The sequence below is a fragment of the Camelus bactrianus genome, chromosome 1, assembly GCF_048773025.1.
Source record: "Camelus bactrianus isolate YW-2024 breed Bactrian camel chromosome 1, ASM4877302v1, whole genome shotgun sequence".
In the NCBI taxonomy this organism is placed as follows: Eukaryota; Metazoa; Chordata; class Mammalia; order Artiodactyla; family Camelidae; genus Camelus; species Camelus bactrianus.
In genome coordinates this window covers 96,873,507-96,888,432 of record NC_133539.1, presented here as the reverse complement: position 1 = coordinate 96,888,432, position 14,926 = coordinate 96,873,507, and the positions used below count along the sequence as shown (strand labels likewise).

General features: G+C 41.7%; 1 protein-coding gene across 2 annotated transcripts in view; it reads left to right on the top strand.

Annotated features, from left to right (window-relative positions):
• Nucleotides 1-14,926, top strand: part of MED12L (mediator complex subunit 12L) — a 625,134-nt gene that overhangs the window by 43,366 nt on the left and 566,842 nt on the right. The window lies entirely within an intron of this gene.

Below are 14,926 nucleotides of genomic sequence, written 5' to 3'. Positions count from 1 at the left end.
ACACTTAGGTTGCTTCCATGTCTTGGCTGTTGTGAACAGTGCTGCTATGAACATTGGGATGCATGTGTCTTTTTAAAAATTTTTTTATATACTTTTCTCTTTTTAATTTTTTTAATGATTTTTTTTTGTGGGGGGAGGCAATTAGGTTTATTTATTTGTTTTAATGGAGGTACTAGGGATTGAACCCAGGACCTCGTGCATGCTAGCCATGCACTCTACCACTGAGCTATACCCTCCTCCTGCATGTATCTTTTTGAGTTTTTGTTTTTGTCCAGACAGATGCCAGGAGTGGGATTGCTGGAGCATATGGTAACTCTATTTTTAGTTTTTTGAAGAACCTTCATACTGTCCTCCATAGTGGCTGCACCTAATTACATTCCCACACCAACAGTGTAGGAAGGTTCCCTTTGCTCCACACCCCTTCTAACATTTATTATTTGTAGACTTTTTGATGATGGCCATTCTGACCAGTGTGAGGTGATAGACCTTGTAGTTTTGATTTACATTTCTCTAATAATTAGCAGTGTTGAGTATTTCATGTGTCTGTTTGCCATCTGTATGTTCTCTTTGGAGAAATGTCTATTTAGGTCTTCTGCCCAGTTTTTTGATTGGTTGTTTGTTTGTTTGTTTTTGGTATTGAATTGTATCAGCTGTTTGTATATTTTGGAAATTAATCCCTTGTTGGTTGTATTGTTTGAAAGTATTTTCTACCATTCCATAGGTTGTCTTTTTGTTTTGTTTATGGTTTTCTTAACTGTGCAAAAGCTTTTAAGTTTGATTAGTTCCTATTTGTTTATTACTACTTTTATTTCTTTTGCCTTAGGAGACTGATCTAAGAAAATATTCCTGTGATTTATGTCAGAATGCTTTGCCTATATTCTTCTCTAGGAATTTTATGGTATCATGTCTTATATTTAAGTCTTAAGCCATTTTGAGTTTATTTTTGTGTATGGCGTCAGGGACTGTTCTAGCTTCATTGATTTACATCATATATAGCAGCTCTATTGAGATATAACTCATACCATAAAATTTACCCACTTGAAATATACAATTCAGTGGTTTTTAGTGTATTCAGAGTTGTGCAGTCATCACTAATATCAATTTTAGAACATTTTCATCAGTCCAAAAAGAGCCCCATGCCCACTAGCAGTCACTCTCCCTTGCCCCCTAGATCCCCCATCCCTAGGCAACCATTACTATACTTTATGTCTCTACAGATTTGCCTATTCTGTAAAGTTCATATAAATGGAATTACACAATATGTGACCTTTTATATCTGTCGTCTTTTACTTAGTATAATGTTTTCAAGGCTCATCTATGTTATGGCATGCGTTGCTATTTTACTTCTTTATATTGATGAATAATATTCCGTTACATGGATGTACCACATTTTATTTATTCATTCATCAGTTGGTGTACATTGGGTTGGTTCTGTTTTCTGGCTGTAACGAATAATGCTACTATGAACATTCATGTACAAGTCTTTGTGTGGGTATATGTTTTCATTTCTCTTGAGTATATACTTAGGAATAGAATTGTTGGGTCATATGATACCCTATGTGTAATATTTTGGAGAACTGCCAACCAGCAATGTATGAGATTTCCAATTTCTTCACCAATCCTCATCAATACTCATCAATGCTTATTAGTATCTGGTTTTTTTTTATTATTGCTGTCTTAGGAGGTATGAAATAATATCTTTCTGTGAATTTGATTTGCATTTCTTTGATGGCTAATGAGTTCATGTACTTATTGGCCATTTGTATATCTTCTTTGGAGAAATGCCTGTTCAGGTCCTTTGCCCATTTTAATATTTGGGTTGTCTTTTTGTTGAGTTGTAAGAATTCTTTACATATTTTGCATACTAGACCCTTGTTAGATGTATGATTTGCAAAAAATTTTGTGGGCTCTGTTTCACTCTCTTGATGGTGTTCTTTGACGCACACACATTTAAAATTTTGATGAAGTCCAATTTACTTTAATTTTCTTTTGTTGCTTATACCTTGCTGTCATATCTAAGATAATCACCTAACCCAAGGTCGTAAAGATTTATGGCTAGGTTTTCTTCTAAGAGTTTTATAGTTACAGCTTTTATATTTAGGTCTTTGATCCATTTTGAGTTAACTTTCATACATAGTGTGAGGTAGTGATCCAACTTCATTCTTTTGCATGTAAATACCCAGTTGTCCTAGCACTGTTTGTTGAAAGGCTATTTTTCCCCCCATTGAATTGTCTTGGAACCTTTGTCTAAAACAGTGGGAGATTTTAAATCAGATTTGTGTGATTAGATTTGCTTCTTGCTGATTTATGTCAGTGGAAGCATTGAGAAGTCTAGTTAAAGTCGATTTAGGTATAAGGTAGGAAATCCATTTAGACTGGTTCAAGAATAAAGGAAATTCTCCTAAAGCTTAGAATGTGATTTTTAAAAAATTGAAGTATAATTACATATAGCATTGTATTAGTTTTGGGTATACAGTGTAGTGTTTTGATATTTTTGTATATTGCAAAATGATCACCACAATAAGTCTAGTTAAAATCCATCACCATACGTGATTACAGAAATTTTTTTTTCTTCTGAAGAGTACTTTTAAGATTTACTCTTAGTGACTTTCAAACATGCAGTAGTGTTGTTAACTATAGTCACTATGTTGTACGTTATATCCCATGACTTATTTTGTAACTACAAGTCTGTACCTTTTGACCCCTTCACCCATTCTGCCCACCCTCAGCCCCTGCCTCTGGCAACCATCAATCTGTTCTCTGTATCTATGAGCTTGTTGTTTTTGTTTTTAGATTTCACATAAGTGAGATCATATATTTGTCTTTCTCCACCTGACTTATTTCAGTTAGCATAATGCCCTCAAGGTCCATCCAGGTTGTTGCAAATAGCAAGATTTCATTGTTTTTATGGCTGAATTATATTTCACTGTGTGTGTGTGCACACACATGCATGCATGTGTATGATGTTTTCTTTATCCATTGATCCGTTGAGGGACATTTAGGTTGTTTCCATGTCTTGGCTGTTATAAATAATGCTGCAATAAACATTAGACTGTGATCTTGAATCATTATTTTCCTCTAAAAGAAACCAAGTTTCCTTGGAAACATGGTTGATTCTAGGTTGAAGGCAGGAAAAGCCTAGAACATCAAAAGGACCCAGGAAGCAAGCTGAATAAGCATTCACCAGGCCAACGTGGAATGGTATGATTATCAGTAAGGATAATAACTGGATTGAAATACATTAAAAAGTTTAAATCCATGGTTCATAATGATTTTTTTTGTATATATGTTTTTATTGACGTATAGTCAGTTTACAATGTTGTGTCAGTTTCTGGTGTACAGCATAATGCTTCAGTCATACATGAACATACATATATTCCTTTTCATCCTTTTACTATAAGTTACTACAAGATATTGAAAATAGTTCCCTGTGCTATACAGTATGAACTTGTTGTTTATCAGATTTTGTGACAATCCTCCTATATTTTGAAGTGAGAGACACTTAGCCAGAATTCAGTGGGTGTTCTGTCTATTCAGTGGGTTTGTAGATGTAATTCTTGGTGTATTTGTGGGAGAGGATGAGCTGTGAGTCTCTACTCTGCCATCTTGGCTTCTCCCCATAATGACGTGTTAAAAAATGTTTCTTCACTGGTTAATTTTGGAGGATGCCAAGAAATTACTTCATTATTTTGTAAATTGACAAAGGAAAATAATCAAGTATTTATCTTAAGTGCCCCTTAGTGTAACCAAATAGTTGGAGAGGAAAGTTTCTTACTATAGAAGTTTTCTAGCTAATGAAGAAGGAATAATAGATTTGGATTATCATTCTATAATCCCAAATAAATGAATATGGGCCATCAGTGGCTGATAATATCACCAAAATAGAGAAACAGAGAGGGAGAAAGAGAAAGAGCGATTATTCTGCCCTTCCTGTTGTGGAAGTGCAAAATACCCCTACCACCTATGAAGCAGGCTTGTTAAAAAATAGGAAAAAAATTTCAGTATGAATCCGATCAAGCCTCCTGTCCTAACTACTAATTGAAAGGAAATACAGGGTGCAGAGGACTGTGTTAAATGATATCCTGGGGATGTGATGGAACACTACAAAACTATGCTGTAGGAAACCTGGGTCTTAAATAAGTAATTTCATGGAAAGAAGAGAGGTGGAGGGAGAATCTATAGATTAAAAGAGATGTAACCATGTTGTCAGCAGCAGTGTAAGGATCTTCCATGGATCCCAGTTCAAACAAAGGATCCCAATTCAGACAAGCAGAGTATACATCAGCCTCAGAAACATGAACACTCACTGGCTATTTGATTATATTAAGGAGTTAAAACATTACTAATTTGTATAGGTGTGGTAACATTATTGTCATATACTTTAAAGTCATTGCCATATACTTTAAAGTCCTGATTGTTAGATATTCTATACTGAAATATATATAGAGTTGAAATGATATAATGCCTGGGATTCGATTTAAAAAATCCATGTAGAGAGGAGGGTATAGCTCGGTGGTATGGTGTGTGTTTAGCATGCACAAGGTCTTTGGTTCAGTCCCCAGCACCTCCATTAAAAAAAAAAATCCTAATTACCTCCCCTCCCCCCCCCAAATTAAATAAAAATAAGAGTAATTTGCTTAAAAATTTTTTCAAAAAATCCACATGTGGACATCAGTGAGGGCATAGATGAAGCAATATTGGCCAAGAGTTGATAATTGTTAAAGTTGGTGACAGTACGTCACATTCATTATTCACCCTTCCTTCTTTTGAAAATGTACATTAAATTTTTTTTTTTTAAAAAATGGGTCCCTCTGCTTCTCGGGGCCTCTTGCTCCCACGTCTCTGTTTCCCTGGCTCCTGCCTGTTCCCTCAAGATTCACAGCCCCGAATGGGATCCCAGGGCTGTGCAGGTCCGGGGCTCACCACTGTCTCCCACCCTGTTGAGAATCTGGCTAGTGGCTGCTCGGCCAGTGAATGGGCCTTGGATCGGGTCATATTAGCCGTGGTCCACTTTGTGAGTTTGTGGTGTGTGTGAATGATTGGGGGTTTGAATAGAGTTTTTCAGGAACAGTGAGCCAGGCAGATTCTCCAGAAGGAGTAGTAGGTTTAACTGTGGGCATGGTTGGCCGTGAAACTTAGCTAGTGTGGAGACAGATTCGAGAAAGGGAGGGATTGGAATTAGCAGACCTGACAGGACACTGCTGAACTCAACAAATATTCATGAGGCGTCTTCTAGGTGTGTGGCCTCAGGTTAGGCCCTGAGGATGTGGGGCTAAAGGACGAGAAATGGAAGACCATGCAGAGAGGGTGGAGAGGTGGGCAAGGCTGGATGTAGGCACTGAGTGGATTGGGGTTGGTCAGGGAGAGGCCGGCCTTTCTCTTTGCACATCCTCCCAAAAGCGTCAGCCCTGCAAAATCCTGTCCAACTCTCGAGGCCCCTTGCACACACTGCCTCCTCCAAGAAGAATTTTCTGACCCCCCCACTTTTGGACTCTGTAGCAATTTGTATTCTCTAAATTTGCTTTGTAATGATAATTTATGTAGTTGTATATTTTGTGTTACTGTAATTTGCTTCTTCGTCTTAAGATTTCAGACTTCTGTTCGACTGCAGAGTTCATAACCAAGCCACACTGGCAGGCAGGCAGGACTGTTGGAAGGGCCACACTCCTGGGTTTGAATCCAATTTTCACTCCTTGCAAGCTGTGTGATTTGAGCAAGTTCCTTAGCCTCCCTGAGCCCCCCTTTCTTTATTTGTTAATGGGAATGAAAAGCATTTTGTGAGGATTAAATTCCATCAAAGATGTAGAAGCACAGGACCGAGCACATAGCAAATGATTGATGTGTATTGAATGAAGAAAAACAAGTTAGGCCTTGAAGGATGAGTGGCATTAGCATAGCTGCAAAGATGAGGCAGATAAGGGAAAGAAAAGTGCACCTCCAGTGGTATGCCCTCCCTCCAGGCCCTCAGGGGACAGGTGAGACGGTGGGTTGCCTCAGCAGAGGGACAGCAAGCGTGTCACACTCTGGATGGGACATGTCTTCACGTTGTCAGCAGAAGCCACTGTAATTCTAGCACTTGGGTGGCCCCACGCACTTGTCTGATGTAATGGAAACTCTGCCTCCTGAGTGGCAGACTGCCCCTATCACTGTCCCAGAACCAAAGTCAGTAAGGAGAGCAGCACGTGGGGCTCGGATCCCAGGGAGGTGGAGTCAGACAGTCTTCCCCCAGTGTTCAACAGCTGACTCGTCTGTTTGACTTGAACCCAGTATTTTCCTGAGGGGTTTGTGACACCACATCTTGGATTTCTCCCCACTTTGACAGCCACTCCTTGAAGTCTCATTTCCAGGGCTCTGGTTCCTCACGTCACCTCTATAAGGTTGGCAGTCTGGGGACAGGGGCCTTAGTCTCTCTCTCTTTTCCATCCATATTATTACCCCGGGTCCTCCCACCCCTACCCCACAGCTTAAGTGCATACAGATGGTGATGGCCCCCAAATGGTACCTCCAGCCTGGGCTCCCTTAGAGCTCCAGACTCAAACAATGGTCTGGCTGCTGCCTTCAGCCCTGTGTCTCCCTGGGTTTCTCCCCTGAACTGGCTCTTTGCTTTGTCTCTAGTTACTCGGGGTAAAAACCCGAGAGTGATCACCTTTGGTCCTTCCCTGTTCCTTATTCCTAGAACCACCATTCCACCCTACCTCCCCGTCCAGTCCTTTAGCACCTCCTGTGAACTCTACCTTTACAACATAGCCCCCATCTGCCCACTTCTCTTTGGCCCTCCCTTCCTTGTCCAAGCCATAACCATGTTTCTCGTGGACTAAGGCACAGCTTCCTAAATGCTCCCATTCCTGCCCGCTGCACTCTTGTCTCTTCGCTGAGCAGCTAGATCAGGTTTAAAAATCTAAATCAGGTCGTTTACACTCCTTAAAATTCTCCAGTGGCTTCCTCTCGTACCTGGGAAGAAATCCAACCTCTTTGCTTTGGCCTCCAGGGGCAAGGATCTAGCTCCCTACTGACCTCCCTCAAACCATCTCCCCACGTCTATCGTGCTCTGGCCATGCTGGCTGGTCTTGCCTCTGGCCTTCTGCACCGGCCCTTCTCTTCTTGCTGCGATGCTTCTCTCCAGGTGGCTTAGCATTCACTTGCATTCCTCAGACTTCTCTGGCCAGTCAGTCTAAAGCAGCCATCCCACTCCTGGTCTCTGCAGAGCACTTCTGATATTTTCTTGTTTGTTTCCTTGTCTGCTGTTTGTCTCCCCCGGCTGCACGGACGTTCCACGAGGACAGGCACGAAGGCTGGTTTTGTGCACTGCTTTGGCCTCAACACCCAGCATGGGGCCCAGCAAACGTTGGGTGCTGTCAGGGCTGGAATTTGATTCTCCAGCTTACAAGCTAGCGAGTTAACTTTTTACTAGTCCATGGGACCTGGCAGGAGACAGGAGACTCCAAGGTCGGAAACAAAGGACTTGATGACTCCCAGGACAGCAAGCAGCATGTTTGCATCAGGTTTGCCTTGCCCCCTAGTTCTGTGAGGGAGACACGACCTGGGTCAGGTGGAGGTGGCATGTGCAGTGAGTTTGTGCTCTAGATGAGGGACCCTGAGTTTGGGGAATTCATGGCTTTAACAGTAAGCAGTCAGCAAGCCTGCTCTTTGTCCCCAAGGGAGGCATTACCTCATCTCTCAAGGTTGCTGGCTGATGACACAACCCTGAGAAATGGCCCCAGTAAAGAGCAGTCAGGCCTTGTATCCTTGGCACACCCAACTAGGTGTGTAGGTGCGTGGGAGTCCCATGGAGGAAGGTGGTAAATGTTTGTTGAATGAATGTATGAAAGAAACCTAGTCTAGTGACCAGGTACCAGGTATCTATGTCTGCAGATGGACTCACCTGAGGTCGGCACCTGCCTGGATCCCTGCATTTCACTTACTCTTGGATTCCCTTCTACCATTTTTCTTCTCTGCCCTTACCACACCTCACTCCCGCCTGCATTAACTGAGGCTGAATGTTTGCTGAAACTGTAGCATCTTTTGCTACCATCTGAGCCAGATATGATCTTCCTTTGGCTAGCTGGGCTACCCCCACTGTCTGTGGCTGAGCGTCCCCACAGAACCTGCCCCACCCCCACATGGCCTGCTGTGAAATGGCCCAAGATTGGCCCTGTCCCAGCATTGTGACACGAGGCATGTTAACGGTGGTGCTCCGATGGCATTTTCCGATGCAGACCTGGTGTGGAAGAGCAGGGGCGTCTGCTGCAATTCTCCCCCTCCTCACCCTGGAATGTGCTCTGTGAAATGGCATTACATTGACCTCTCCCATAATGCAGAGTCATGGATTTGGAAAGTTCAGATTGTAAGTGTCCTGAGTTGACATAATTTAGTGAGGCTGACTGACTAGCAGAGCTCTCAGAGAATGAAGAAGTATTTGAAAAACCAATTAATTTAATTAGCAGAAAGGTCTGTCAGATAGTTGGAACATTTGTTGTAGTCTACCTGGAACATTCTTACCCTGCAAGCACATCCATGGGAAGTTAAATTCTATTGAGAAAGTGGCCTGGCAGGCACAGAGGTAGACCCCACACTACGAGGAGCTGGCTAGACCCCAGGAAGGGTTCATGGCCTCCTGCTTTGAAAGCTGATGCATCTGTCTTCGTATTAGAAACATTCCTGCCAGCTGGAGGCTTATTGTGTCCCCCAAGAGTTCTTGTTATGAGCCAGTGTTGCCTCTTGGATTCTCCTTTTGTAATATTTCTAGGGTTGACAATTTTCCCTTTTTATATATGTATATTTTTATTGAAGTATAGTCAGTTTACAGTGTGTCGGTTTCTGGTGTACAGCATAATGCTTCAGTCATACATACACATACGTATATCCGTTTTCATATTCAGTTCGCCCTTTTTGATCAACACATTGTTTTCCTTTCTCTGGATTTTACTTGCAATTATTTTCTACTCTTTTACTATGTAACTGACACGTGAATACATTTTGTAAAAGATCCCGGCAAAACACAACGTCTAAGTTCTCTGCCACGTCTCTCTTGGCCCACTTTCAGTGGGACACCATGAAAGTACGTGTCCTGGAATATGGGAAGAACTGGACAAGAAGACCTTCATGTGTGCCGGTGACTATTTCTGGGAGAGGAGTTTCTTAGTGCTTTTTATTTTTTTCTTTACATTTTTCTGTTTTCTTAAAATAATAACTCATATGTTACTTCTAGAATAAGAAAAAAGTTTTCTTAAGAGAAAGGAAAAAGCATGGCCTTTGGAATCCCGCAGACATGGCTGTGAATGCTGGCTGTAGTCCTTTCTCTCTCTGGCTGTGCACAAACTATTTTACCCTCCCCGGCCTCAGTTTCCTCATCTGTAAAGAATGGGTATAATACCCCCTCCCTCCCTTACAGGGTTGTTATGGATAAAGTATGTGAAAGCACCTGACACATGATTGTCACTCACTAAATCAGTTTCCTCCCAAAGACAATAAAATACATGTTGCCCTGGGCCCCCTTTGCAGATTATCTCTAATTTTAAATATGAAACGTTCCAGAGCCACACAATTATGAAAATACTGTGTATGCCTACGTGTGGTGTAGAAAAGGAAGTATAAGGATAAAACTGGTGAAAGGATGCACAACTGTGCAAGCGTACTTAATACATGAATTGTACACTTAAAATACTATTCTAACCATTTTTATGTTAAGTAATTTTACCACTGCCCCCAAAAACCTGCTTAATAAAACTGCTAAAAGGAGGCTCACATGGGCACCTCTCGTGTGTGTGTGTGTGTGTGTGTGTGTGTGTGTGTGTTTGTGGCCTGCTGTTGTCTACGACAGCAAACTTCTTTATCGTTAAAAAAAAAAAATGCTAAAAGGAGAGCGAGAAAACCTCTTTTCTTTCTCACTCCCTTTGAGCCCTGGGTTTTCTCAGATAAAGATGCTAAGTCACATTTTGTGTCTTACAGAGTTTCAGTCAAAGGGGCAATTTTATCCGTGTTGATTTCACTGGTCTAGTAAATACAGATCATACAGCATGAAAAGTATTTTTTGTTTGTATATTTCAAAAGAAAAAAATTACCCAACTCAGTGATTATGTATCTTCCACCCTTGGCACAAGCTGGTTCTAGGATCAAAGCAGCAAGCTGGGCAGTGGGGAACCGGGTTATGACACCGGGTTAGAGGCACTGGCTGGTGTGTGTGTGTGTGTAGGAGGGTGGGTTGCGGGGGGGGCATATGGAAAAGGAGACCGTCTTTGACTTCCTTCCCCTTAGACCTCAACCTGCTGCTTCTGCATCTTTTCATCATAGTCTTACCAAAAGTTCTATCAACACATTGGCTCCACACTTGGAGAATATGCTGGGGGAAGGAACTGCGACGCTTTGACTCTTTACTCTTCTCCTCCTGCCGGGAGTGATCTGACTTGGGCAGTCAGACGAGCTGCGATTTATCAGGGTCCCACTACGCCCAAGCGCAAATGTTCCCTCCGCCGTGCTTTGCCAGCTTCTCGTGGCCACCCTCCGAGGTGGGCATTATTATCTCCATTTTATAAATGTGGCGACTGAAGCCCAGTGAGGCTAGTGTTCCGCCTAAAGCCTCACTGCTTATAAGTGGCAGAATCAGGATCCAAATCTTGATCTGTTTAATCTCTAAAGTCTGTGCTCTTTTCATCATGCTTGGTAGGTCACTTCACTTATTTTAACTGTAGTACAAAAACAAGGGGAAAAGGAAAGAAAAGGCAGTGGGGTAGGACTAGATCGGTGGTTCTCAAGTCTGGCTGCCTGTCGGGCTCTCCTGGGGAGCTTGAAAAAGGAGACATAAGTGCAGCCCTACCACCAGGGATTCCAACTCATGTCCTGGTATGCTTTAAAGTTCCCCAGGTGACTCTAAAGGGCAAGTGGCTAGAGAACCCCTGGTTTACACCAGTGCTTCTCCAACTTGAACTGCATCCAGACCACCTGGGATTGTGTAAAAATGCAGATTCTGGCGCAGTAGGCAGGGGTGAGTCCTGAGATGCTACAGTTCTAACAAGCTCCCAGGTGAGGCTGATGCCGCTGGTCTACGGACCACACTGTGAATAGTGAGGGTCTGAACCACGTCTAGGTTTCTGTCCCTTTCTAACATGCTATGACAGTGGCGAAAGCTGTTCTAAAGCACAGGTGTTCTGTATCCACCTGCATCTCTAGATCCTGTCATCCTTATCTGTTACAAATAAGCAGTCCTTCTGCTGGTGATCAGGGTACATGAAAGCCAAACACCAACACGATGGACCGTGGGACATGGTGAAGGGGCAGGGACTATGCAATGGGTTCATATCCCAGTTCTGTTACTTACCAGCTGTGTGAGTTTAGGCAAGTTACTTAATCTTTCTGGACCTTAATTGCCTCAACTCCAAATCGAGGATAATAACTCTTATTGCATTGGTAAGTGTGGAGGATTAAATGGTTAATAGAGACAAAACACCTTGTACCAGTAGGTGCCCAATAAATGGCAACCATTGTTACCTTGGCAGACTTTCCACCAAACTGATCTAATCTTGTTATATGGCTCCCTGCAGGTCAGAGGAACTTTGATCTGTGCCCTCTGCACAAAGCAGAGTCTGCCTTTGATCTGAATGTCAGGTGACACTATGACATAAGATATCTCAAGGCACAGGACCTTCGGACCAGTGTTTCTGTCCTTGCCTGGGGCAGAGAAACTATTTCCTCCCTTCTCTGGGTTGTAGATTATCTCCCCATCTCTGTTCTCTGCCTGCCTGTGGAAATTCCCCAATGATTTTTGGTATAAAAACAGAGACCATTAACACTTAAGGTGTTGGCTCAGTGCTGTTATCAGACTAATCATTGGAAGTAATTTACCCAGTCAGTATTAATTAGGTGCCCTGGTGCCAGGGATAGAAGAATGAACAAAAACTTCACAATCTCAAGTGCTGGAGAGGGTGTGGAGAAAAGGGAACCCTCCTATACTGTTGGTGGGACTGTAGTTTGGTGCAGCCACTATGGAAAACAGTGTGGAGATTCCTTAAAAAACTGAAAATAGACTTACCCTATGATCCAGCAATCCCTCTTCTGGGCATATATCTGGAAGAAACTAATTCAAAAAGATACATGCACCCCAATGTTCATAGCAGCACTATTTACAAAAGCAGGACATGGAAGCAACCTAAATGTCCATCACAGATGATTGGATAAAGAAGTTGTGTGTGTACACAGACATAGACATGCACGCACAATGGAATACTACTCAGCCATAAAAAGAATGACAGCAACATAGTTGGATGTGGAGATCATCCTAAGTGAAGTAAGCCAGAAAGAGAAAGAAAAATACCATATGTGGAGTCTTAAAAAAAAAAGGACACAAACTTATTTATGAAACAGAGACAGACATAGAAACAAACTTACGGTTACCAGAGGGGAAAATGTGTGGGGAGGGATAAACTGGGAGTTCAGGATTTGCAGATACTATTGTATATAAAGTAGATAAGCAACAATGTCCTTCTGTATAGCACAGGGAACTATATTCAATACCTTGTGATAGTCTATAATGAAAAAGAATATATATGTATGTATAAATAAATCACTATGCTGTACACCAGAAATTAACAGATTTATAATAAATCAACTATAATTTCAGTTAAAAAAATAAACAAAAACTTCACAACCTCTTCACCCTGGAGTTTGTTGTGGGGAGGGGGCAGATGTTGAACAAAAAAAATACACAATTGCCACTGTGGAAAGTACTATGAAGGGAAAGAACAAGTTCTCCTGAAAGAAATACTGAAGCACTTGTGGTGCCATCAGTTTTCATTTAAAAAGAGCCTTCTGAATGCCTGTGTGCAGGCTGGCTTGGAGCAGGGCACGTGGGAGGAGGACAAGCAGTTAGGAGCTCTGACAGCGGTCCAGGCCCAGGTGGTGGCAGTAGAGCAGGTGAGTTGGTGGGACTCCTCAGTCAAGACTAGGAGCAAATTCCCTTCTTTTGTCTTAATTATCATAAAAATGTCACTTCCAGTGGTTTGAAAAGTTTTATAATTTTACCCCTTTTACTCGATACAGAAGACACCATGCCATCACAGGAAATTCTAACAAGTTGTGTGGTTTTAGGCCAGTGGCTTCCCCTCTGTATGTCTCCATCCATCCATCCACTCACCCACCCATTCATTCTCTAAAATAGTGGTAGTGGTAGCAGTCATTGGTATCAGCAGGGTCTAACATTCTTTTTTGCCCTGTTGTTGGGGATTCCAAGACAAATTAAACATTCACAAATAAGACATTTTAAGCTTCAAATTAGCAGCAGAAGCAGAAGGTTTAACACTGAGAGCGAGATTTCCTATTCTTTAAGAACTCTTGACTCCTTTTCTTCCAGGCCAGCACAGGTCAGTGAAATTATAATCATACTTCAAGCATAGAATGTATGAGTCAGGAAAGGTCAGGGTCATGGGCCTCTCAAGCCAGAACTACAAAGCAAAACTGCAAAGCACCATCCCTGGCTTGAAACTGTGGGAGTATGAGAGGCAGCCGGAGCGTGACTCACCTGCTAACTCCAAATGACACACGCTGGGTTGCAATTATTCCAGAACCACTGCATACAAAGCCCAGCTGGAATGATTTACACACCTTAACTTTAAATTTAAATAGCTCAGTTGTCTCAGGAAATTAGTACTATAGTAAAAACATTTAGAAAATAAAATTTCAAATGTTGCAGATTAGGAAATTTGGAACCAGGGAGGTCAAGTGATGGACCTAAGGTCATACTGCTGGCTACTTGACAAATCCCAAGAGCCTGAGGTTAGGGACAAGGAGAACTTCCTTGGGATGGAATCATAAGGGAGTTGCAGGATTCTGCCGCTAAGACAGAGACACCTCACCATTAGCTGGCACCTGATGGCAGTTTCAGATTCTGCTCAGGTGAGTTCCAAGGTGGTTGATGCCTCCATGGCCTCTCCTTTGAAGTTTTCCATAATTTGGGCTGGACAGTTCACTGTGAGGACTCCATCCTCTGAATCCTCTAAATCTTAAGGATTCAGGGAAACCAAGACCAGTTCCCCCTCACAGAAAAGTCGGGAACCACTGATCTTAAGACTGGTTAGTTTAAAACAATTTTTTAAAAAATATAGAATAATGTAAATACTAATATAACATACACCCAGGTTTCTGCAACCCAGAATTAATGATTATTGTCATTTTATTGAGGTTTTTTGAAAACCTTTTATTGTTTAGAATGGCTCAGTCATCATAAGACACAGGCTGAATCTACCATCTTGCTTGATCAGCCAGATTTCTATCAAATTAGAATATAGAATTAGGACATGAAAGAGAAAATTTTTTTTAAAAATATGGTACATAAGTGGACCATGTGATGAGTTTTGACAAATGCTTATCTCTGCATTTTAAGTTGCATTTGCAGTCAGAGCTACATAAAAGGAGATTTTATTTACATAATCTTTTTTGCTGTTTTTCACTTCCTCTTAAAAAAGGGAATAACCTGGGGATTTTTGTTTATTTTCTGGCAGAAGATGCTTAGTTTCCAAAAAGGAGAGTAAAAGTTAAGTTTACAGATTTCCAGTGACAGAAATTACACGGAGCTAGATAACAATGGAAAGTAAAAGTATAAAGTTTGGTTGCCTGAAACTTTATTCTCCTTTGTTAAGTTTCTAGAAACATGTCTGAATTGGGAGTTGGGAAGTCTTCATTCTAGAATCATTGCTGCCTGTAATGCTTAACTGTGTGACTGTTGACCCCTCACTTTCTCTCTTTGGACTGAAAAAAAAAACCTAACATTTTATGCTTGTGGAATAGCTTGATTCTACTGTCTGCACCTTTATGGTCTTTTAATTATAGCTTTACCCTTTGGTACCTTGTTGACCAGTTGTTCCTAATTTCTTCTGTCGTGTAACAAGGAGCGTTAGGTATGGCCACTAAGGGATGGTGACAAGCTAGGCTACTTTAT